Below are 25,689 nucleotides of genomic sequence, written 5' to 3' on the forward strand. Positions count from 1 at the left end.
CCCAAATCTTGCTTCCTCTCTCTCTCTCTCTCTCTCTCTCTCAAAATAAATAAATAAACTTAAAAAAAAATTCTGTGCACATAATTTCATCCTGCTTGCAAAGACTTGTCCTACTTTCCTGGAAAACTCTTATTTGTTCTTCAAGATCAAACTAATGTTGCCTCCTGTATCACACCATCCCTAACTTCTAGCTAGATACAGTCTTCAATATTTATAATACTTGATTGATTCCTTTACTCTTGCATTAAAACCATTTTAATTATTTGTTGACATGCTTCCTTCCCCTTCTAGACCAGATGCCCACAGAGGGCCAGAATCATTACCCGTTCAGCATACATTTATAGAGTGCTTAGTATGGGCCAGCAGGCCATTTTGCTATTCTTTAAAACCACAACAGTCATCTTTATTCCCAACACTTAATACATGCCTGTCTCATTATTGAGTAGGCACTCAGCAATGAGTTGCTAAATAATTAAATAACTGAGTGAGTGAAAGGATGAATGAATGAATGAATGAATGGACTCAATTATATAAGGTAGAAAAGGCACAATTTTTGCCAGGAAGTTTTAGTTTCCCAATTTGCAAACAGAATCAGTGCAGAGAGAAGTTAAGCTTCCAAGAAGAGCAGGACCTATCATTCTGCAAGGAGACCAGGGACTCAATGCCTAGTGGACCTCAGAGGTTTAAAGACACCAGGGATATCAAGAGGTATGACTTTAGGAGGAAGCAGTCCTAGCCAGGTGTCCTCTACGTGCTATATCATTTCTGAGATAAGATGGAAGTCTGGCTAAATCAGCAGAATTCCTAGGGCTCCCCTGCAAATAGCCAGAATTGAGAGAAAGAGAAAGGCAGGGGCACTGGACTAAGGAGGAAAGAACAAGCACACACGACATTTAAAAGACTGTGAGTTTCTCCCCTTACTGCAACATGCTTGCTGCAGAATATGTAACGCTTGTTGATTTTTCTCTTACAATACGTCCTCTGATATTTTCTCTCTCTTCATAAATAATGTGCTTGGCCCTATATAGCTGCTGCAAATCATTTTTGACAGCAGGGAGTACTTTTCCAAGATGAGCCTGAGCGATTCTGAGCCTTGAACTTGCTCATCAGCAGCTTGCCCACATGGCAGTCTCTGGGGCTGGCCCAGACAGGCTACAATGCCTCTGAATTTCACACTTGAGATGAAAGGTCATTACGTGGAGTCTGACCTAGTTGCAGTAGCCAGTATGATTTCTGTGGCTGGGTTTGGCATAAAGGAAGACAGGCACAAAAGAAAACCATCAATCTTACGTGTGTACCTAGTTAATTTCCTTTCTGGTTTTCTGCGTGGCTTTCAGCCTCCTGCCAGTCTTGTCAAGCCACTGTATGCTCAGGAAGTAGCACCCCTCATATTTTAATTTACAGAGAAAAAAATAGACCATCAGCCATCTAGTTTCTTTCTTTTTCTGTGTCAGGCATGTCTTCACCTGTCATTCTCCAATTTCCTTCTGACTCAAAAAAAGAGGTGATAACAAACTTCTGTGTAACAATGACTGAGTAGAGCTTAAAAGAACAAAAATTATCTCATAGTTTCCATGAGTCAGGAATTTAGAAGCAGCTTAGTGGGGAGGCTCTGGCTTAGGTCTTTCACGAGGTTGCAGTTGCAATATCAGCTGTGGCTGCATTCATCTGAAAGCTTGACTGGGGCCGGAGGACCCACTTCTCAGATGAATCATTCACATGGCTGTTAGCAGGAGACCTCAGTCCCTGGCCACATGGGCCACATGCTTGCTTGCATGTTTTCATAAAATTTCAGCTGGATTCCCCTAGGTTGAATGATCCAAGATAATGAGCATGGAAAATGCAGCAATGCCTTTTAAAACTTCTCAAAAGTTGCACATTACCACTTCTACCTCATTTTATTAAGGTCATTAAGTACCACCTACATTCAAGAGGAGGAGGAATTAGCCTCCATCTTTTGAAGGAAGGGGTATCAAAGAATTTGTGGCCATCTTTTAGAAGCACCTCTTGTCGAAGAGTGATCCCTATTCCTTTTCAGGACTAATCCATCCACCTGTGAGCTTGATTCTATCATTTCCCATCTGGACTTGGCTAATCAGTTACGCTCTCTCTCAATTTCTTAATAGTAGATCCCATTTATGGAGCATGTGATATGTCCTGGCTACTGTGCCAAGCACTTTATGTGGATAATCTCAATACATACAACCATGTGAGGTCAGGAACTGATTACCCCTCTTTATATGTATAAAAAAAAGATTTATTTAATTGTTTATTTATATATAGAGAAAAAGCATGCACAAGTGGGGGATGCACCAAGAGAGAGGGAGACAGAAACAATCCCAAGCAGACTCCACACTGTCACTACAGAGCCCGATATGAGGCTCAAACTCATGAACCATGAGATCATGACCTGAGCTGTAGTTGGACTCTTAACCGACTGAGCTACCCAGGTGCCCCTGATTACCCCACTTTTAAAAAAAAAAATTTTTTTTTCAACGTTTATTTATTTTTGAGACAGAGAGAGACAGAGCATGAACGGGGGAGGGGCAGAGAGAGAGGGAAACCCAGAATCGGAAACAGGCTCCAGGCTCTGAGCCATTAGCCCAGAGCCTGATGCGGGGCTCGAACCCACGGACCGCGAGATCGTGACCTGGCTGAAGTCGGACGCTTAACCGACTGCGCCACCCAGGCGCCCCAGATTACCCCACTTTTTACAAATGAGGAGATCCAAGCTCAGAAGGATTCAGTGAGATGTCCAATGTCAGATGGCTAGTAAGTAGAAAAGTTACCATTTAAACCCAGTCTGGACTGTCTCCATAGCTGTGCTTCCCTCCACTAATCTATTCTACACTGTCTTGCGTGGACTTCATTTTTATTATTATTTATTTGTTTGCTTGTTTGTTTGTTCTTAGAGAGAGAGAGAATGAGCAGGAGAGGGACAGAGAGAGAGACAGAATCGTAAGCAGGCCTATGCTCAGCACAGAACCTGACACAATGTTCAATCCCATGGCTCTGGGATCATGACCTGAGCCAAAATCAAGAGTTGGACACTCAACTAACTGAGCCACCCAGGCGCCCTTGCATGGACCTTTAATCTCTACCTCTCTGTCAGCTTCTCCTTAGTTTTTTTTTTTAATTAAAAAAAAATATTTTACTTATTTTTGAGAGAGAGAGAAAGCTAGGAAGGGGCACAGAGAGAGGGAGTCACAGAATCTGAAGCAGGCTCCAGGCTCTGAGCTGTCAGCACAGAGCCTGACGTGGGGCTTGAACTCACAAACCATGAGATCATGACCTGAGCGGAAGTCAGACGCTTAACCGACTGAGCCACCCAGGCGCCCCTTCTCCTTAGTTTTCCAACAGGCTCCATTCTTCTTCATACAAACATTGCCTTCCTTTAAACCCTGCCACATCTCCAGCCTCATCACATCTTCCCATCACCACCAATTTCTCAAAATAGTGGTCGGCATCCTGTCCCTACTTCCACAGCTCCCATTTGCCCCAGCTCATGGCCATCAGTTCTGCACTTACCAATTTCACGAAAGGGGTTTCTCTAAGTAAGGCCAATGCCTCCCTAATTTCCAAACCCAGTGCGCTCCTCTCGGCTCACATTCTGCTGTATTTCATCAAGTCCACCCCACACAATTTTCCTGTTTCTGAAATCAGGATGTCTTAAAATCAATGGTACTTTGTATTTGGTAAATTCAATTTCTTTACGCTTCTGTACATTTTATAGCATGCCTGTTCCCTTCTCCTGGAACTCTCTGCTCCTGTGCCATAGACATCCCTGTGAACAGGCTTCCCTCCTTCCCCTCTGATAGCTCTATGCAGTTTTCCTCATTGATTCCTCTTCCTCAGACAAACCCTTAGATGATGGTGTAGATAATTTGGTAGTGATCCACTCTTTTTCCTTCTGCATTGTGGGTAATCTACTTTAAAATATCTTCCATGCCACTTTTGTGTTTCTAACTCCTAATTTCTGCTCCAACCTCCATCTTTCCCTTTAATTAATTACTTATTTCCTGTAGGTCTTACAAGTACTACAAACTCTGCATGTGCTAATCCTTAACCCCTTTCCAGACTATCTGCCCCGCTCTTTTTTTTTTATTTTAATTTTTCAATTTGCATCCAGGTTAGTTAGCATATAGTGCAACAATGATTTCAGGAGTAGATTCCTTAAGCCCCTTACCCATTTAGCCCATCCCTCCTCCCACAACCCCTCCAGCAACCCTCTGTTTGTTCTCCATATTTAAGAGTCTTTTCTGTTTTGTCCCCCTCCCTGTTTTTATATTATTTTTGCTTCCCTTCCCTTCCCTTATGTTCATCTGTTTTGTCTCTTAAAGTCCTCATATGAGTGAAGTCATATGATATTTGTCTTTCTCCAAATGGCTAATTTCGCTTAGCATAATACCCTCTAGTTCTATCCACGTAGTTGCAAATGGCAAGATTTCATTCTTTTTGATTGCTGAGTAATACTCCATTGTATATATATACACCACATCTTTATCCATTCATCCATCGATGGACATTTAGTATCTGCCCTGCTCTTATTGCCTATCTTGGATGTTGACATCACCACTGTCAAAGCATATCTCACAGACATTTAGTTTGAAGCACAGCTGATGTTTACTCATATATAGGGGAGATATAGTCATATATAGATTGTCACCAAAGAGGCAAAACAGGAACCCTTAGTTGGTGGGACAAGGACAAAGCTTTTTGTTTTGTTTTGAACTTCAGCACGCTAATCGGCTGAAAACTATCAAGGGAGCAATTTGTACCCAAGCAGACTGCATTATTGCCAATATAGACAATTTCAGTTATTTGTGAATTTTCCCCCCCAATTCCTATGATTTCAGCTGTGGAACAGATAGGAAGTATATTTATTTTTGGTATTGGCTGCTGATGTCCTGCCTTTGGTATCTATGTCATAGTTAATCTAGGACTGCCCCATTTCTCTCATTATAATTACTCACTCCCTTTTTGGGGTCAAACTCAGACCTAGGACTGTGGTTGACCGTGAAGACTTTAGTATCTTCCTGATGCAGTATCATCCACTAGATGTTGCCTCGAGATAATAGGTCATAGTAATATTTAAGTAGCTGGATAATCAGACAGTGGAAGAACTCACAAAGTATGAGAACAATCATAAATATAATAAAAAAACATTTGTAACCCCATTTGTAACCAAGTTTCCTAGTTGGCCTAGACCAAACGAGGAGAATAAGTCTCATATCTTTTTTTTTTTTTTCCTATCCCTCATAGTCCTTGAATTCCTTTGAGGCTTAGGTAGGTTTCAGTAAGAGCAGCTAGTGATTAAGAGGCCAAGGGTACAGTTAAGACATACAGATATATTAGGGAGTCTTATTAAAGGGGTCGAAAGCCATTGGCAAATCCATCCATTGGAAAAATTGGCAGCCATTGCAATTGTCTGAGATCGGTGATTTAGGAAGTTCAAACAGTTTATGGGAAAGAAGGCAGCTGAGAGAAAGGCAAACAGGACTATGGCAGTCATTTTACAATCTCATCCTTTGACTCACACAAAGAAAAGTATAGAAGTAATAAAAGGAAGAGACAAATGACAAAATATAAATCCTAACCACAGATCTTAATCTGAAAGTCTTAGGTAGAAATTGTTTACACCTGATATCATCATTTTGATTCATACATCTTGGAGTAGCTCTCAATTTCCAGAGCTGTGTGCTTCTAAAAGCTTTTTACTAAGCCTCAAGGTTGTATATCTCTGGTGGAACTGGATGTTCAGGTTGTAGAGCCCTTAGCACGCTTGCACTGGGAATCATGAATCCATGAGTACATCCCCTAGAGTTTAACAGCAATATTGGCGGTTCAAAGTCTGTGATGTGACCTTTCCAAAGCTGATGTCTTCGTGTCCTTCTTGGTATACCCAGTTTCCTGGTTTTATATCATGTAGGAATGTGTTTGATGTCACTTTCAAAGTGCAGCTTTCACCTGTTGGGCTTGTGACTGAGTACATGATATTAGTTTTGACAATACTTGACAAGATTGGAACGTAATAAGGTAAGGTCTGTTGGAGAAGGAGTTAATCTGAGCCTCATCAGTCTTCTCCTTTGTCGTCTTTTTTTTTTTTTTTTTAAGTGAACTATGCCCAACATAGGGCTCAAACTCACAACCAATCAAGAGTCACATGCTCTACTGAGCCACCCAGGTGCCTCCTCATTGGTTTTCTTATATGGATTTTCTGTGGTTAGAGTTTCAGATTTTGCGGTGTAAATCACATTATAATTGGGGCAAAGGGTAGACCTTTAGGCCAAGAAAGGTTAGGCTCTTCTAGAAATTTGGACAGTTTCGATTTAAAAAAATCAGGGGCGCCTGGGTGGCGCAGTCGGTTAAGCGTCCGACTTCAGCCAGGTCACAATCTCGCGGTCCATGAGTTCCAGCCCGGCGTCAGGCTCTGGGCTGATGGCTCAGAGCCTGGAGCCTGTTTCCGATTCTGTGTCTCCCTCTCTCTCTGCCCCTCCCCCGTTCATGCTCTGTCTCTCTCTGTCCCAAAAATAAATAAACGTTGAAAAAAAAAATTAAAAAAAAAATCTTTAGTTAGTTTTACCCTTCTAGAACTTTAGGGGAAAAAATGGACCATAAAGTTTCTATTTTATGTGAAGATTCTACATAATTCCTTAAGAATAGAAACTGAGCTCCTCCTTCCAGGTAGAGAAAACAAAACCCCAAGTTTGACTATTTTCTTAAATCATGTAAAGCATTATCCTTTTAGCAGAAGAAAGCTTTTGTTCCAATAAGAAAAACTGCAAAAAAAAAAAAAAAAGTCTATTACTGAAACACCTTTACAATTTTATCATTTAGGGGTGCCTGGGTGGCTCAGTCAGTTAAGTGACTGACTTTGGCTCAGGTCATGATCTCACAGTTCGTGGGTTCAATCCCCTCACGGGGCTCTGTCAGAGCCTGAAGCCTGTTTCGGATTCTGTGTCTCCCTCTTCCTCTGTCCCTCCCCAACTTGCAGTCTGCCTCTCTCTCTCTCCCTCTCTCTCAAAAATAAACATTAAAAAAAATTAAACTTTTATCACTTGGGCAATAGAATGAATCCACTTGTGTTTAAATGAATCTTGAGGTGGGATTCTGAGCTTTGCCCTTGATAGTTTTTCCTGGATTTTGATACTTATACATAAAGGAAGTTTTAGTCACCAATTGGGCCTCAGGTAAAACTTCCCAACCATATTTTTGTATTTTGGATCTTTTCATCCTGGGCATCGCAGATGCTGCCCCGTAGCTAATGTAATAGAGGTTTGCAGGTGTACTTGGGAGCCGCCAGGTGGCCATCACGGGAAGTCCGAAACCCAATGCTCTGCATGAGAGTTTAGATACATGTATTTACTATCTTTTTCCCTCCTGTAGCGACAGATCATTATATTCAAATAAATCCTTCTGGATTGATGAAATCCTACTAAGTAACTCTCCTTATAATAACAGTTGTGGGAAGATCAGTAAGGACTGTGTGTTTTACACAGGTAGATGTCTATAGCACTTCCTTTAGCTTCAAAAGTATTATTTGTATGCATTTATAGTAGTATTTTTTTTTATTTTTTTTTAAAGTTTTTTTTTTCAACCTTTTTATTTATTTTTGGGACAGAGAGAGACAGAGCATGAACGGGGGAGGGGCAGAGAGAGAGGGAGACACAGAATTGGAAACAGGCTCCAGGCTCTGAGCCATCAGCCCAGAGCCTGACATGGGGCTCGAACTGACGGACCACGAGATCGTGACCTGGCTGAAGTCGGACGCCCAACCGACTGCGCCACCCAGGTGCCCCTATAGTAGTATTTAAGGAGTATTTTTGATAGCGTTTAAAAAATAAGTATTTCTTTCAGGTGTTGTCTTGGCTCTAGTTAGTTTATTTTTTTAATTTCGTTTTTACAGAGAGGGTGTGTGGGTGGGAAGGGCAGAGAGAGAGAGAGAAAGAGAGAGAGAGAGAAAGAGAGAGAGAGAGAGAGAGAGAGAGAGAGAATCTTAATCAGGCTCCATGTTTAGTGCAGACCCCAATGCAGGGCTTGATCCCATGACCCTGGGATCATGACCTGAACTGAAATGAAGAGTTGGATGCTTACCTGACTGAACCACCCAGGCACCCTTCTAGTTAGTTATTAATTCATTTTCCATTTTTGATTCAGGTACCCAAGGAATTTAGAAAACCCATTTGCTTTCAAAACATGCCAACAACTTGAATGATCCAAAAAGGCATATCTACTATCAGGGTGGGGATTTGAATTCTTACATCTTTAAAAAGACGGCATGTTCTTGTTAAGAGTCAGAGAGTTCTGAAGTTACAGTTTACGCAGCACAGAATGTACACTGATTATTTTTAAAATAAGAACCGTGAAAAGATAACACATCGGCGCTGGCCAAGGGAGTAACAGGACAGGAAATGCTGAGACTTTGAAGAGCTGTTCAGAAGTCATGGGGCTCACTTTTATCAAGAGGAGAAGTTGTTAGATTGGTTTCTTAGGTCGGATGACTGAGGTTAGAGTGGTGTTTGACAATTACATGGGAAATGGACAGTGAAAAAAATGTCACATGTGAAATGCAAATAACTATTGTGCATTGTTTGAAACAATTAGGTTTGAATGACAAAATTCATGAGGGCAGTGGGTAAGAAGTAGAGCCAGAAAAATTCCTGCTGTGGTTTAACTGTCTCAGCTACAGCAAGAAACATGGTACCGAAACCTATCCAAGGTAGGCCATAGGCTTGTGATGCGTTGTTAGCTTTTGCATAGCACTTTAATTTTTTTTTTTTTAATGTTTATTTATTTTTGAGAGACAGAGACAGAATGGGAGTAGGTTGGGGCAGAGAGAGAGGGAGGCACAGAATCTGAAGGAGGCTCCAGGCTCCGAGCTGTCAGCACAGAGCCTGATGCGGGGCTCGAACCCACAAGCTGTGAGATCATGACCTGAGCCGAAGTCGGATACTCAACCCACTGAGCCACCCAGGCGCCCCTGCATAGCACTTTACTTTTTTTATTTTTAATTTTTTTTTAAGTTTATTTATTTTTGAGACAGAGAGAGACAGAGCATGAACGGGGGAGGGGCAGAGAGAGAGGGAGACACAGAATCGGAAGCAGGCTCCAGGCTCTGAGCCATCAGCCCAGAGCCCGACGTGGGGCTCGAACCCACGGACCGCGAGATCGTGACCTGAGCCGAAGTCGGACGCTCAACCGACTGAGCCACCCAGGCACCCCATGCATAGCACTTTAAAAGCACAACTTACAGGGGTGCTTGGGTGGCTCAGTTGGTTAAGTGTAGATTCTTGGTTTCGCCTCAAGTCATGATCTCACGGTTCATGAGTTCAAGCCCCACATTGGGCTCTGACCTGATGGTGCAAAGCCTGCCTGGGATTCTGTCTCTGTCTCTCTCTCTCTGTCCCTCTTGCTGTCTTTCTCTCTCTCTCAAAATAAATAAATAAACTTAAAAAAAAAAAAAGCACAACTTGCCTTTTCAGTAGAAACAATGCAAAGTGTTTAGCATGATCAGGTTGCCTAAAGTCAGGAGTTGCTCTAACGTGGGCTCAGGAAAGGAAAAGGCCTATTTAACGTCTGACTCCCAGGAGAGGGGCTCTGGAACATTTAGGTAGCTCTTGTAGTGATTCAGCTAAGAGAAATATGGAAAAGCCCAACACGTCTAGTTATCTCTAGTATCTCTCCTTGAAAAGGTGAAGAGACGAAAGACGGTGCAACCCAGTAGCCACCTGAAGAGTGTCAAAGTCGCAAAAGGCATCTTAATGGTTTTGCCGTCTTGAGTTAGAGCTTGAATATGGGAAATGACATAAAGGAATTATCAGATCAGATATGAACACACATAAGGAGAAGAGCATAAATAATAGGTGCCTAAAAGTAGGAAAGTTATGACAATCTTTGTCAGATGGACAATTTAAAAGAAAAACAGTAAAAAGCAACAATAATTCCTAAGAATCCTAACTTTCTCAGAAGTGAAGAGTTTTTGTTTAAAAGTGGTTCCAAAGCATGTCAAAAGCAAAATAAAGGATATTCAAAGATCATCCTTTTCAGAACTATTTTTCATCATTCACAAACTTTTTTTATTTTTATTTTTTTAATTTTTTTTTCAATGTTTTTTATTTATTTTTGGGACAGAGAGAGACAGAGCATGAACGGGGGAGGGGCAGAGAGAGAGGGAGACACAGAATCAGAAACAGGCTCCAGGCTCCGAGCCATCAGCCCAGAGCCTGACGCGGGGCTCGAACTCACGGACCGCGAGATCTTGACCTGGCTGAAGTCGGCCGCTTAACCAACTGCGCCACCCAGGCGCCCCCAAACTTTTTTTATTAATTCACATGACTTGATATGTATGTGTTTAGACCTACACTTAAGTGATAAGTTTATAGCTTTAGAAGATAAAACATTAACCATATTGAATTTACCATCTTTGTTTTCTTAAAATTTTTTTAATGTTTGTTTATTTTTGAGAAAGAGAGACAGAGCATGAGCAGGGGAGGGGCAGAGAGAGAGGGAGACACAGAATCTGAAGCAGGCTCCTGGCTCTGAGCTGTCAGCACAGAGCCCAACGCGGGGCTCAAACCCACGAAGCATGAGACCATGACCTGAGCTGGTCAGCTGCTTAACAGACTGAGCCACCCAGATGCCCCTGAATTTACCATCTTAATAAAACCTCAGCAATTTCCTTGAAAACCCAATAAAACATCCACCACCTTACATATTTGTATCTCTTTGCAAATACTATTTAAGCACTCATTTTATTACAGCTTTTAACCAAAGAAACTAACTTTTGTTCCCTCTCAGTTGCAGAGAAAACTGGGAGGGGAAGTAACTGAACACTTTCTGCCCCACTTAAGTACCTTAGCCTCCCAGCACTCCTCAAGGACGCCTGATTGTGTACTGTAAACACACATTCCACATTCATTCATTCTGTATGTCTGTAGTGTGGAAAATGGTATCACGCATGTTAATATGACTCAAGTGCATCACTTACTAATCTACTAACTGATAGCCACTCTAAAGAATAAAAGTAGGAGGCAGATATAACTATGTTAGCTTGTTTTTATATTCTTGACCTTTTGGAATTTTAATCTAGTAAGAAATTGGTCATCCAAAGGTTATTTATTAATTAACTCAATTAGCCCAAGGTCTCAAAGTCAATTTAGGATCTTGGATTATGATTTAAGCTGAGACTATACAATAATGCAATCACTGCTGACATCAAAAATATTGTCAGGGAAGTGATATTATAAATTTTATGTAGAAGTGGAGTAACTGAGTCTAAATAGGTTTTAACACTGTTTTGAAATTCTTAAAGGTAAATCTTTTAAAAAGATATAATTATAACTCAGTGTAGTTGGACATACACATTTCTTAACATTTTTATATTATTAAATAATTAGTAATGTAAGCTTATCTGAAGAGCAAGACTAGATTTAGGAACTTCAAAGATTTAGGAACTTCAGATTAGTAAGACTTTCAATGAATAAATAAATCCAAGTCTTGCAAAAGCTAGGATATTAGTTACCATTATTTTTTTTCCTTGTTAAAAACAGAGAAAACATACTACTATTTTAATTTTTTTAATGTTTATTTATTTATTTTGAGACAGGGAGAGAGAGCATGTGTGTGTGAGTGGGAGAGGGGCAGAGAGAGGGGGAGAAAGAATCCCAAGCTGACAGGGCAAAGCCAGATGTGGGGTCAATCTCACAAACTGTAAGATCATGACCTGAGCTGAAATCAAGAGTTGGATGCTTTGGGAATGCAAGCTGGTGGAGCCACTCTGGAAAACAGTATGGAGGTTCCTCAAAAAACTAAAAGTAGAACTACCCTACGACCCAGCAATTGCACTACTAGGCATTTATCCAAGGGATACAGGTGTGCTGTTTTGAAGGGACACATGTACCCCAATGTTTATAGCAGCACTATTGACAATAGCCAAAGTATGTAAAGAGCCCATGTGTCCATTCATGGTTGAATGGATAAAGAAGTGGTGTATATATATACAATGGAGTATTACTTGGCAATCAAAAAGAATAACATCTTGCCATTTGCAACTACATGGATGGAACTGGAGGGTATTACACTAAGCGAAATTAGTCAGAGAAAGACAAATATCATATGACTTCACTCATATGAGGACTTTAAGAGAGAAAACAGATGAACAGAAGGGAAGGGAAACAAAAATAATATAAAAACTGGGAGGGGGACAAAACATAAGAGACTCATAAATATGGAGAACAAAGAGAGGCTTACTGGAGGGGTTGTGGGAGGGGAGATGGGCTAAATGGGTAAGGGACACTAATGGGTAATCTACTCCTGAAATCATTGTGGTGCTATATGCTAACTAATTTGGATGTAAATTAAAAAAAAAAAAATTAAATAAAAAAAAAAAGCCTAGAAAGTAAAAAAAAAAAAAAAAAAAAAAAAAAAAAAGTGCCTGAGCCACCCAGGCACCCCCATATTACTGTTTTTAAATCAAAACAATCCAACCAGTAGATCTAAAGCATATAGAATTAAATATTTTTATTTTCTTGAATTCTTCTAAATTTACATGAAAAATTATCAGTTTCTGGTTCTATGCTTATAGAATGGAAGAACTGATAATGTTAAAATGTCTATACTACACAAAGCAATCTATACATTTAATGCAATCACTATCAAAATACCAACAGCATTTTTCACAGAACTAAAACAAGTAATCCTAACATTGGTATGGAATCACAAAAGACCCAAATGGCTAAAATAATCTTGAGAGAGAAGAACAAAACTGAAGGTATCACAATCCCAGATTTCAAGTTATACTACAAAGCCATAGTAATCAAAACAGTATGGTACTGGCATACAAATAGACACACGGATCAGTGGAACAGAATAGAGTCCAAAAATAAACCCACACTCATATGGTCAATTATCTATGACAAAGGAGGCAAGAACATACAATGGAGAAAAGACAGTGTCTTCAATAAATGATGCTGGGAAAACTTAACAGCTACATGCAAAATAATAAAAATGGAGCACTTCCTTATGCCATAAACAAAGGTAAACTCAAAATGGATTAAAGACCTAAATGCTACAAGGAATCCCATAAAACTCCTACAAGAAAATATAGGCAGTAATTTCTCTGACATTGGCTATAGAAACATTTTTCTGGTTATGTCTCCTCAGGCAAGGGAAATAAGAGCAAAATTAAACTATTGGGACTACACCACAATAAGAAGCTTTTGCACAGTGCAGGAAACCATCAACAAATAAGAAGGCAACCTACTGAATGGGAGAAGACATTTGCAAATGAGATATCCAATAAGGGGTTAATATCCAAAATACATCAAGAACTTATAAATTTACCACCAAGAAAATAATCTGATATAAAAATGGGAAGAGGATCTAAATAGACGTACAAAGAAGACATACAAATAGGCAGCAGACCCATGAAAAGATGCTCAACATCACTGATCACCAGGGAAATATAAATCAAAACTTCAATGAGGTATCACCTCACACCTGTCAGAATGGCTAGACTAAAAAGGACAAGAGACAACAAGCATTGGTGAGGATGTAGAGAAAAAGGAACCCTCTCACATTGTTGGTGGGACTGTAAGTTGGTGCGGCCACTGTGGAAAACAGTATGGAGGTTCCTCAAAAAATTAAAAATGGAATTACCGTATGATGCAGTAATTCCACTACTGGATATTTATTCAGAGAAAATCGAAATACTAATTTGAAAAGATATATGCACCCCTATGTTTACTGCAGCATTTACAACAGTCAAGATATGGAAGCAACCCAAGTGTCCAATAGGTGAACAGATAAAGATGTGGTATGCATATACAATGGAATATTACTCAGCCATAAAAAAAGAACGACATCTTGCCATTTACAAAAATATGGATAGATCTGAAGGGCATTTTGCTAAGTGAAATAGGTCAGACAGAGAAAGGCAAATACCATATGCTTCTCACATGTAGAACTTATGAAACAAAACAAAGATAAAAAAGACAAACAAAAAACCAGACTGTTAAATACAGAGAACAAACTGATGATTGCCAGAGGGGAGGTTGGTGGGGAGATGGGTGAACTAGATAAAGGGGATTAAGAGCATAATTATCAAAAGTGATGAACAATCAGTAATGTACAGAATTGCTGAATCATTATATTGCATACCTGAAACTAATATAACATGGTATATCAATTATACTTCAATAAAAAAAGATTAATAGTTTCTATAAGTCAATCAAAATAGAGGCATCTTCAATTTTAAGGTGTTCTATAATGAAATTTATAAATTCTCTCTGGAGGCAGGCAAAAATACACCAATCCATTTGTTTAGAAATTATTTATACCCTGTATTCATTAGAGTTCTCCAGAGAAACAAACCAATGGGATGCATACATATAGAGAGAGACTTATATTATAAGGAATTGGCTTACAATATTATGGAGGTTGGCAAGTCCAGATCTTCAGTGTGGACCAGAAGGCTTGAGACCCAGGAGAGTCAATGTGCAGGTGAAATCCAAAGACAGTCTGTAGGTGAATTCCTTCTTGCTCAGGGAGGCTGGTGTTTTTGTCCTATTCAGTTCTTCAACTGAATGGAAAAGGCCCACCCACATTTGGGAGAGTAATCCAGATTTAAATATTAATTTCATCCCCAAATACCCTGTAAACTGATACATGATGAACCATCACATACCCATACATTGAAAATACCTTATCAGATTGTTAGGAAAGCTAGGTAACACTATGGAGGAGTTTAGAGATGCATTTCTCTCTATTTTATTAGATGCTATTTTCTCTATACTTGCTGAGTTAGATTGAGTTGAACTAAGGGTTCAGCTTTAAGATTAACACCTTGCTGTTGGCTCAAAAGACTTCCCTTCTATCTTGACACTGCTCATTTGGATATATTTCTACTGAACTTCCCTATTTCTTTTAGTAGAGAATGGAAAAAGAAAAAGCCTTGTACGCAGAATCTTTATGATTTCTCAGGATGTCATGAAGTCTGACAAGCCAGAAGCAATCATTCCTACTCCATCTCCATTCCCCAAACACACATTCAGATATATTTAATTTGCTATCAATTAGAGTTCTTTATTTTTCAAGTCACGAAAAACCAGTTTCCATTGTTTCTTTTTTCTTTGTATACATTTCCCTCTCCTTTGATAGAAGGTATGCCTGTTTGAATTAGATATAACCTATGGTGTTCACAAATGACAAGAAAATCTTGTGGCTGATTAATTTCCAATAATTAACAACAAAAAGAAAGCTGTCTGATAGAACTGGAATGCTGGTGTGAGTGGCCAAAACAATTTGGAAAAAAAAAAAAAAAAAAGAACAAAATTGGAAGATTCACAAGTCCTAACTTCAGAACTTACTACAAAGCAGTAAGACGGTGTGGTCGTGGCATAAAGAAAAACATACAGTTCAATAAATTGAGAGTCTGGAAACAAACCTTTGCATTTATAGTTAATAGATTTTCAACAAGGGTACAAGATAATTCAGGGAGGAAAAGAACAGGCTTTTCAGCAAATGGTGCTGGGACAACTTGATATCCACATGCAAAAGAATGAAGTTGGGCTCTTTTCTCATATCATACACAAAAAACACTTCAAAATGGTCATATACTTAAACATAAGGCCTAAAACTATAAAATTCTTAGATAGAAACATAGGAGTAAGTCTGTATTACCTTGGGGTAGGCAAAGTCTTGTGAAATGTGACATCCAACACACAAGTGAAAAAGAAAAAAAATAATAAATGGATTGCATCAAAACTAAAAACTTCTGTGTTTCAAAGGGCACCATCAGTGAAAAGTGAAAAGAAAATCCACAGTGTTGCATCCACACGACTCCTGAAACAGAATGCTATGGGTGACAGTCACAACAAAGTTTATTACAATGAGAGGCAAGGCCAACCGATCTGGACCAACACTCTTGATAAAAGTGCGGACCCGAACAGCCGGGGTACACACAGAGTTTTTATAGCCGATCACATTGTTTTATTATCACCTGGGAACAGAACAAAGAAATAGTTCCCAGATGAGTTAGAAACAGTTCCCGGATGGGGGTGATTGTTTTAGACTTTCTGCCGTTAAATTGCAACCAGTGGATCTCCTTGACCCAGCCTCTGATGCTCTTTTCTTTGAACTTTTGTTTCCTTAATTGGCGAGGCCTAATTTACAAGAGTATGAAGCGTAATTTACAAGAGTAAAGCAAGGCTGTTATCAGAACACAGCTGTTACTTTACAAGCTAAGCGTTAGCCCCACACTACAATTTAACCCTTACAACAGAATGGGAGAAACTGCTTGCTAATCATATACCTGATCAACATAGTCATCAGAGAAATGTCAAATACAATGAGATATCACTTCATACCACTTGGATATTATAATCAAAAAAGACAGTAATAGGTGTTGGGGAGGATATGCAGAAATCGGAACCCTCATGTATTGCAGATGGAAATGCGAATGGTGCAGCCACTTTGGAAAACACTCTGGCAGTTCCTCAAAAAAGTTAAACACAGAGTTGGGGCGCCTGGGTGGTGCAGTTGGTTAAGCGTCTGACTTCAGCCAGGTCACGATCTCGCGGTCCGTGAGTTCGAGCCCCGCGTCAGGCTCTGGGCTGATGGCTCGGAGCCTGGAGCCTGTTTCGGATTCTGTGTCTCCCTCTCTCTCTGCCCCTCCCCCGTTCATGCTCTGTCTCTCTCTGTCCCAAAAATAAATAAACGTTGAAAAAAGTTAAACAGAGTTAACCACATGACCCAGCAATTCCACTCCTTGGCATCTTCCCAAGAGAAATGAAAACATATGTCCACACAAAAATTTGTATACAAATGTTCATAGCTCATTATTCATGACAGCCCCAATGTGGAAACGACCCAAATGTGTAGCAACTGATGAATGAATAAACAAAATGTGGTATATCCATACAATGGAATACCATTTGGTTATAAAAAGAAATAAAGTACTGATAGATGTTACAGTATGAATGAACCCTGAAAACATTGTTAAGTGAAAGAAGTCAGGCACGAAATACCACATATTATATGATTCCATTTATATGAAATGTCCAGAATAGGCAAATCTCTCTATAGAGAAAGTAACGGTTGCCTAGGACTTGGGGTGGCGGTGGGGGCACAGCTACTGGGGAAAAAAGGGACTGGCTGCAAATGAGTCTGGGTTTTCTTTGGGGTGATCAACACGTTCAAAAACTGTCATAGCTGCACAATTCCGTGGCTATACTAAAACCTATGATATTTTATGCTTTAAATGAATGAATTTCATTATATGTGGATTACCTCTCAATAAAGCTGCTTAAAAAGATTTCCACAAATATGGGGCCCCTGGGTGGCTCAGGTGGTTAAGCGTCCAACTCCTGATCTCTGGATCTCAGCTCAGGTCTTGATCTCGGGGTCATGAGTTCAAGCTCTGTGTTGGGCTCTAGGCTGGGTATGAAGCCTAATTAAAAAAAAAAGATTTCCACAAATACAAAAGAAATATAATTATTAACAAACTGCTTAAAAGAGAAAATATTTTCAGGGGCGCCTGGGTGGCGCAGTCGGTTAAGCATCCGACTTCAGCCAGGTCACGATCTCGCGGTCCGTGAGTTCAAGCCCCACGTTGGGCTCTGGGCTGATGGCTCAGAGCCTGGAGTCTGTTTCCGATTCTGTGTCTCCCTCTCTCTCTGCCCCTACCCCGTTCATGCTCTGTCTCTCTCTGTCCCAAAAATAAAGAAATGTTGAAAAAAAAATTTTTTTTTTTAAAAAAGAGAAAATATTTTCTTAGTACTTCCTTCCTTTGCAAGGAGAGGCAAGGCTTTTTTCACTTATAGACCCTCAGAGAACTGGCAAATGTAAATATAGAGCATAAGACAAAGAACACAAAGGATTCTATTGAAAGGGCGGGCCTACGCCAGCCGACTCCATCTTGTTCTGTGTCCTTCACCTTGACCACACCTCCTCCCCTTGAGTAAACCCTCCCTCACCTGCCAGACCCTTCCCCGGGACCCCTCCCCAGCCAATCGGCTGAGGCCATAGCCATTACCTCACCAACTGCCCCCAGGCCCCAATAAAACCTTTGTCCTTTTGAAACTCGCTCTCTTTCCCTGGTATCTCACCGCTGCGTCGGTGCAGGTAGGGGATTGACCTCGAGCTAGCTCGAATAAAGGCTCTTTGCTTTTGCATCGGACTCGGCTCCCTAGTGGTCTTTGGGGATCACGAATTCTGGGCATAACACTATCAATACTTGAAAAATACAATAAATCAGCACTGTTAGATATGACATAACAATTTAAAAAAAATTTTTTTTTTCAACGTTTATTTATTTTTGGGACAGAGAGAGACAGAGCATGAACGGGGGAGGGGCAGAGAGAGAGGGAGACACAGAATCGGAAACAGGCTCCAGGCTCTGAGCCATCAGCCCAGAGCCCGACGCGGGGCTGGAACTCACAGACCGCGAGATCATGACCTGGCTGAAGTCAGACGCTTAACCGACTGCGCCACCCAGGCGCCCCAACAATTTTTTTTAATGTTTTATTTATTTTTGAGACAGAGAGAGACAGCATGAGCAGGGGAGGGGCAGAGAGAGAGGGAGACACAGAATCGGAAGCAGGCTCCAGGCTCTGAGCTGTCAGCACAGAGCCCGACGTGGGGCTTGAACTCACGAACTGTGAGATCATGACCTGAGCTGAAGTCGGACGCTTAACCGACTGAGCCACCCAGGTGCCCCGACATAACAATTTTCAATGTTACAGTTGAGGGTGGCGAGTTCCTGATTAAATCATTGTATTGTGATCTCAAGGCACACATACCGGCTTCCCAAATAGTAGAAGCTTCAAGAAAAGCAGGAACAAAAAAAAAGACAGAGACACTAAGCTCCCAGTCTTTGCCACTTAACAGAGATCAGATAATCAAGGCCTAACAACCACCTTTTTGTCCACCAATGGAAAAAAAAAAAAAAGCAGCTGCTGTTGAGACAAAACTGTTCAGGAGCCGGTTTCAGCATGCAAGAGTAACAAATTTTTTTTTTTTAAGTTATTTATTTTTGAAAGAGAGAGGGAAAGGGAGAGAGGGAGAGAGAATCCCAAGCAGGCTGTCAGCACAGAACCTGATGTGGGGCTCAAACCGACAAACCGTTTGGCTCAGATCATGACCTGAGCCAAAATGAAAAGCTAACTGACTGAGCCACTCAGGTGCCCCGAGTCACAAATCTTAATGGCCACTGAAAGAGTCCCACCAGAGGGGCCGAGGGAAGACGATTCAGAATTCAAGGTGTCCAGAAGAAATGCCACATATAAGCTCCAATGAGGGAACTAAGGTGCGCTGATCTCGATGGAGAGTCCAGAAATAACTATCGAAGAACAATTTTGAGACATTTATCACAGCTGATATTTACTCATACATGCGGGAGACCAATCAAGCACAGACTGTGGTGGAATAAAGGCAGGGCAAGGATTATAAATGCAAACACCACACAGTGCGTGAAACAGTGAGACTTCCCTTTTGTCTTTTGGCAAGCTGACTTCCTGAAAACCACCAAGGAGAGTGGTTTGCCCCAGGGAAGCAGAAGGGACTTTCGGTGATTTACAGATTTTGGGAGAAACCTTGTGGTTTTGTCTATGGAGTGTATATAGTGTGCTCTCCTCTGTGTAATGGCCCCTGGTGCCCTTCCTTGGGCATTTCCATCGTAACCCAGGACTAAACCTGTCAATTATAATTCCTTACTGCAAATCCAGTTGTCTAAGCTAAAAGCCTAGCACCCCCAATTCTTCTGTTTCACTCCCTCCTGACATATGAGGTTCCCAAGTCCCACTAACTCTGCTTTCTTAATACCTCTTAAGCCCATTCTCTCCCTCCCAACCCACGACCCCCACCATTTGTCTAGTTCAGGTCCTTACAATCTGTGGTCTCTTAAACCGGGTGTCCTCATCCATCTGCCACATCGATGCCAAAATTATAATACAACACAGACGTTTGACATTCCTGTGCTTAGCAGCCTGCGTAGACTCCATGTTGCGACTAGAATGAAATCCAAATGCCTTATAAAAATGGCAAACAAGGCTTTTCACAATCTGGTCCCCGTGGACAGTGGCAGCTGCCTCTCCACCAGCCCTCCTCCACCCACCTGCGCTCCCCTAGATGCCATCACCTGGGCTACTGTGCATTCTGTCACATTCCCTCTGCCTGGATGTTTTACTCCTTCTCTGCAAACCTCCTTTCATCCTTCAAAACTTAACCTCTTTGGTGAAGCCAGATTTGCCAGTCAAAGCAAGTTACTTCCTTATTTGTGTTCCCAAGGCACTTTGTACTTACTTCCATTCCTTTACTTTGTATGTAAATGTATGTATGTATTTACTCGGCCGCTTTTCTCATACCCTGAGGCCAGCAGGCAGTCACAGCCACATCTTTTGTGTCCTCCAGCACCCATCTTCGGCTTTGTCAGGAAAGCTCTTCTCAGTAAGTACTGGGGAGAACCAATGTGTCACCCTTCACAGAGATGCAGATCAGCCAGTGTTGTTTCAATGCCAGTACCTGCCCTGCAGGTGATAAAAAAAAAAAGACAGCCCACAGTCTGTTGGAGGTGAAGAGAAGTCAGTATGAATACAATAAACTATACAGCAATTTAAAAGCCATAGGAGAATCATAAACCAAAGATATGGGCTCAGGTGGGGCAGAATGATTCTCAGAGACCATTTTAAAGATTTCTAGGTAAAACTGATGGTAGGAGAAGGGCAGCAAAGAAGCTGTTTGCAAATGTGATGCTAAGACATGTTGACTGACATCATTTTCAAGGCCAACTCTACTTCTGAAATATTCAGGGATACTGGGGATTTCATCAAAGGGCTGTGCTCTCGGGGAATTCCTTATCTTCTCGGGGAATCCCTTATCTTACACAGTGTAACTGGAGCGCTTCCTTCAGCCATCAAGATAACCTTCCTCTTAAATATTTGGAAAAAGGGTTCTCACTGTGACTCCTGAGCGGGTCCATACTGCGGCAGTGCCTTCCCTGTTGTTATCTGCCTCTCCTCATTTTCAGCTTTGGTAGTGGCTGTTATGCCCAGAATTCGTGATCCCCAAATACCGCCAGGGAGCCGAGTCCGATGCAAAAGCAAAAGAGCCTTTATTCGAGTTAGCTCGAGCTCAATCCCCTACCTGCACCGACGCGGCGGTGAGATACCAGGGAGAGAGAGCGAGTTTCAAAAGGACAAAGGTTTTATTGGGGCCTAGGGGCAGTTGGTGAGGTAATGGCTATGGCCTCAGCCGATTGGCTGGGGAAGGGTCCGAGTCCTGTTAGGCAGGTGAGGGGGCGCGGTTACTCAAGGGGAGGAGGTGTGGTCAAGGTGAAGGTCACAGAACAAGATGGAGTCTGCCGGCGTAGGCCCGCCCTTTCAGTGGCCACATCTGGAACTTCTGGACCATTGTCCCCCTTGATCTGACATTGCTATTGCCACACAGGCCTGAGCAGAGGGGGAGCAAAGAAAGCTGACCTTCCCTTGGATGCGCATCTTTTTGGACTCCTGCAATCCACCCTCTCTAGACTTTCAGGCTGAAACACTTCAAGGTTTGGTAGTGAGACGCTAATTACACAAATGGACAATGACCAGACCACATATACAAACTGAACTCTAGCCTACACTCTGAAGCAACCACGGGAGCCAATCTACTCTCTGTTAGTCAGAAGTGTAGGAAGTTGGACCTCCATCTCTACCCATCAGTCCAGGAAGTCAAGCAATAACTCCTGTAACAGTCAGACCCCAATGGTCAGCCCTTTATTAATAACTGACCATCTCCCTATCTCTTGCCCCTATTTTTTCCATAGAAAGGAAATATGCACTCCTCATCAACCCCGTACAATACCCCACTTCTAGTTGGCCAGCCTACAGTTTACACACGCCAACAGCCTCCAATCAGGGCAAGGCCACAGCCTTCCCTTCTTTCCATGGTGAAGCTTTTCCACTCCTCTGCCTGCTTCTGAGACTCTGCCAAAATGTGTATTGGTGGCTGACTCCTTTGCTACAGCAAACCCTGAATAAATGATCTCATTTGGTTGATCTTTGTTGATTTTCACAGCAGAAAACGTTTCTTAAAACTGGATGCTAAATATGGTTCCTGGAGTCAAAAGGAGAAAATGTTAAATACTGTATAAGAGTCCTCTTGTGGGCATAATGAGTTCTTGCCTCACTTTGGGTTTCTTAAATTTAACCCTCCTCTTGGATTCTGTAGGCTGTACATGGAAGCATACAGAGCCTGGGATCTGTACCTCTACCCTGAACAGCGCAGTGGAACACAGTAAACCCCAGAAATCCCTTTCCTTGAGGGTGAGTTTTGTTTAGAATCCTGTCACCAAAGAGCTGCTACAGAGGAGCCCAATGGGCATTGCTCCCCATTTCCCAGGCCGCGAGCTCTCTCCCCCAGGGCAAGGTGATGTCACCTTCTGCCTTTCCCCTGTGATTCTCCAGCTCCCCGGAGGGTGACTCTTGGACAGAAGCCCACGAAGCAGCTCACATGATAGACACTCCTCAGAGACAGCACAGTGGGGATCCATGTCAACGAAGAACATTCTCCTACAGCAGTATAAATGGAAATCGCATCCTCTTCCTTCTACCTTACTCGGCAGAGAAGTTTTACTTCCACCGTTCTCTTCTTGCTCTGTGGGGCCCCGCCCCAGGTTGTCCCAACTGTAACGGAGTCCTTGCTGGCTTCCTTCTGGACAGCTGAGCCCCTCACTCTGGACACCTGCACTGACCACACGGAGAATTAGCAGGAGCCTGCCAAGTTTTTCTTTTCCAGTTAGTTCATGTTCTTAGGCCCAGTGGGGTCTTCCCACCAGGCCAGATTAAGAAGAAAGGAACATGATAAGATTTGCTCTCCCAGTATCCACAGCAAGCCCCAGGGCTGGGGCAGGAGGAAGTCTGAGGGGGGGACTTTTTCTTGTCAAATGTGTGTACAAAGGTATACTTTGAACTATTTTATTTAAATATTCCTGCTTTAGAAATGTTTTTAAACTGCGGTTAATGTACAAATAACATTTACCATCCTAACCATTTTTAAGTGTACAGTTCAGTGATCTACTTTTTAATTTATTATTATCTTTTAATGTTTATTTATTATTTTCGAGAGACAGAGACAGAGCGCGAGCGGGGGAAGGGCAGAGAGAGAGAGGGAGACACAGAGTCCGAAGCAGGCTCCAGGCTCTGAGCTGTCAGCACAGAGCCTCATGTGGGGCTCAAACTCATGAACTGTGAGATCATGGCCTGAGCCAAAGTTGGACACTTAACCAACTGAGCCACCCAGGCGCCCCCAGTTCAGTGGTGTTCAACATGTTGTTGTGCAACTAACCTTCAGAACTCTTCATCTTACAAAACTGAAACAATTCCCCACTCTCTCCTCCCTCCAGCCTACTTTCTGTCCCTATGAATTTGGCTACCCTAAGTCCCTTGTGTAATTGTGGAGTCGTATAGCATGTGTCCTTTTGTGGTTGGCTTTTTTCACTTAGCATGGTTTCCTCAAGGTTCATCCCTGTTGTAGCATGTGTCACAGTTTCCTTCCTTTTTAAGGCTGAGTAGTATTCTATCAATGTACACATCACATTCTGCTTATCCATTCACCTGTCAGCGGACGCTTAGGTTGTTTCCACCTTTTGGTTACTGTGAATAATGCTGCTCTGAAATACAGATGTTGCTTTTCTCTATTCCCTTGTTAGTGGCTCTGGTCTAGCCAGAGATGCTGACAAAACCAGAGTAGGGTTATTAGTGTGAAATTAATCGACGCTAAGGAATTAAATGGAATTATTTTACTCTGAATTATTCCAAATTAATTATTCTGACATTCACTTTGAGAGGAAGGTCTGAGGACAGCAGATCCCCAAGTTTATGCTAAAACAACAAATTTTGATAGAAAACTGGACAGAACTTCTTGGCTCGGGCTGTCCTGGGGAACATCGAAAAAGTACCCAGTCCTACACCCTTCAGAGTCTGAAATAATTGATCTGGGCCTGCTGGAGTCACCTGCAAGCTTTTAGTTTAGTTTAAATTTTTTTTTTTTTTTTAAGTAGGCTTCATGCCCAGCATGGGGCTTGCAGCCATGACCCCTGAGATCAAGACCTGAGCTGAGATCAAGAGTCAGACACTGAACTGACTGAGCCACACAGGCACCTCTCACTTGAGAATTTTTAAAGAGGAACAATGCCAATAGCACCAAGCTTCACCCGAGACCCATTAAATTAGAACTTCTAGGGGTGAGCCCCAGACACTGATGTATTTCAAAGGTTCCCCAGGTGAGTTTATTGCTAGCTGGGACTCTGAACCATTGGCATAGCTCACAACTCCACCCCCAGAGGGACTAAAGATGGGTCACCTGAACTGGAGAGGAGTAGGGAGACGGCTGGGGCATAAGCCTACATAAAGGGGGTCACCTTGATGGGGTCCAGGTGGAGGGAAGCCATACCCTGAACCTGTTCACACTTTTTTTTTAAAATTTTTTTAACGTTTATTTATTTTTGAGACAGAGAGAGAGAGACAGAGCATGAATGGGGGAGGGTCAGAGAGAGGGAGACACAGAATCTGAAACAGGCCCCGGGCTCTGAGCTGTCAGCACATAGCCCGACGCGGGGCTCGAACTCACGGACCGCGAGATCATGACCTGAGCCAAAGTCGGCCGCTTAACCGACTGAGCCACCCAGGCGCCCCTGTTCACACTTCTATAAATGGTCCTTTCGTTAAATTCTCCTCAGTTACCTTGTTTGAGTGAGTCACTTTCCTGCCAGATCCTGACCTATGTAGCTGTCCTCACCTAGATAAGGTTGCTAGGTTAAGCACCTGGTTGCAGAAATCAGAGATGTTTGGTTTGCCCCGAGCAGATGCCATAAGGCTACGTCAGAACAAGACCTTTTTTGAGACTGGCTTATTTCACTTGGCATGATGTCCTTAAGGCTCATTCTCATTATAGCAAGTGACGGGACTTTCTTTCTTTTTAAGGCTGAATAATATTCCACAGTATTCAAATTTTTTAAATGTGAAATTTAAATTCAATGAAATGAAAAAAAATCTTAAGTGCATATCCACTAAGTTTTGACAGATGTATAACCCCCAAATCACCCCCAAATGCTGATTCTTTCCCAGAAAACCCTCACCCTCACCCCTTTCTCCCAAGGGCAACCATTCTTCTGATTTTCCAGTGTAGATTAAATTTGCTTTTTCTAGGACTTCATTTAAACCCAATAATCCTTAAGTGTTTTTTTTTTTTTTCATTAGATGGATGGGAGTTTGGAAAGCAAAAAAATGAAAAATGCTAAATGAGAAGTATCTGCTAATTGCTTATCAATCAGAAATTCAGTTGGAAAGGAAAGACACAGGGGCTCCTAATTTTAGATTTAATTTAAATCAAGAGGAAATCTTACTAGGTCATCCAGGTTCATTTTAAACACAACTTTCTGGCAAAATCCTCTTTAAGGATATTAGTTACCTTTTCACATATCAATTCAATGATTCACAGGATTATACAGAGACAGTAATTTTCAAACTGAGCTCCTTGGAGCCCCTAGGGCTTTCAAATTTAAATCAAATGGTTGGAGTGGCCCAAGGGAATCTTCAGAAACCTAGGAGGGGGTTTAAAGCTAAAAAAGTTTGAAAGCCATTCTCCTAAATCACTGAATTTTAATAATGCAAAAGAGCTTAAACATTATACCATCAAATGCTTTTACTA

General features: G+C 41.7%; 1 long non-coding RNA gene across 3 annotated transcripts in view; it reads right to left on the reverse strand.

Annotated features, from left to right (window-relative positions):
* Positions 1-18,600: 18,600 nt before the first annotated feature.
* The window catches only part of LOC125160130 (uncharacterized), a 35,091-nt gene continuing 28,002 nt past the window's right edge, over positions 18,601-25,689 (reverse strand). For 2 of the 3 annotated variants that reach the window (XR_007150145.1, XR_007150147.1), the window contains exons 2-3: positions 22,418-22,722; positions 18,601-20,522 (exon numbers count right to left, since the gene is read on the reverse strand). This is a non-coding gene — a long non-coding RNA (uncharacterized LOC125160130). The remainder of the gene's footprint in view (positions 20,523-22,417; positions 22,723-25,689) is intronic. The other variant, XR_007150146.1, reaches the window with a different exon arrangement.

The sequence above is a fragment of the Prionailurus viverrinus genome, chromosome A2 (assembly GCF_022837055.1).
Source record: "Prionailurus viverrinus isolate Anna chromosome A2, UM_Priviv_1.0, whole genome shotgun sequence".
Taxonomy (NCBI): Eukaryota; Metazoa; Chordata; class Mammalia; order Carnivora; family Felidae; genus Prionailurus; species Prionailurus viverrinus.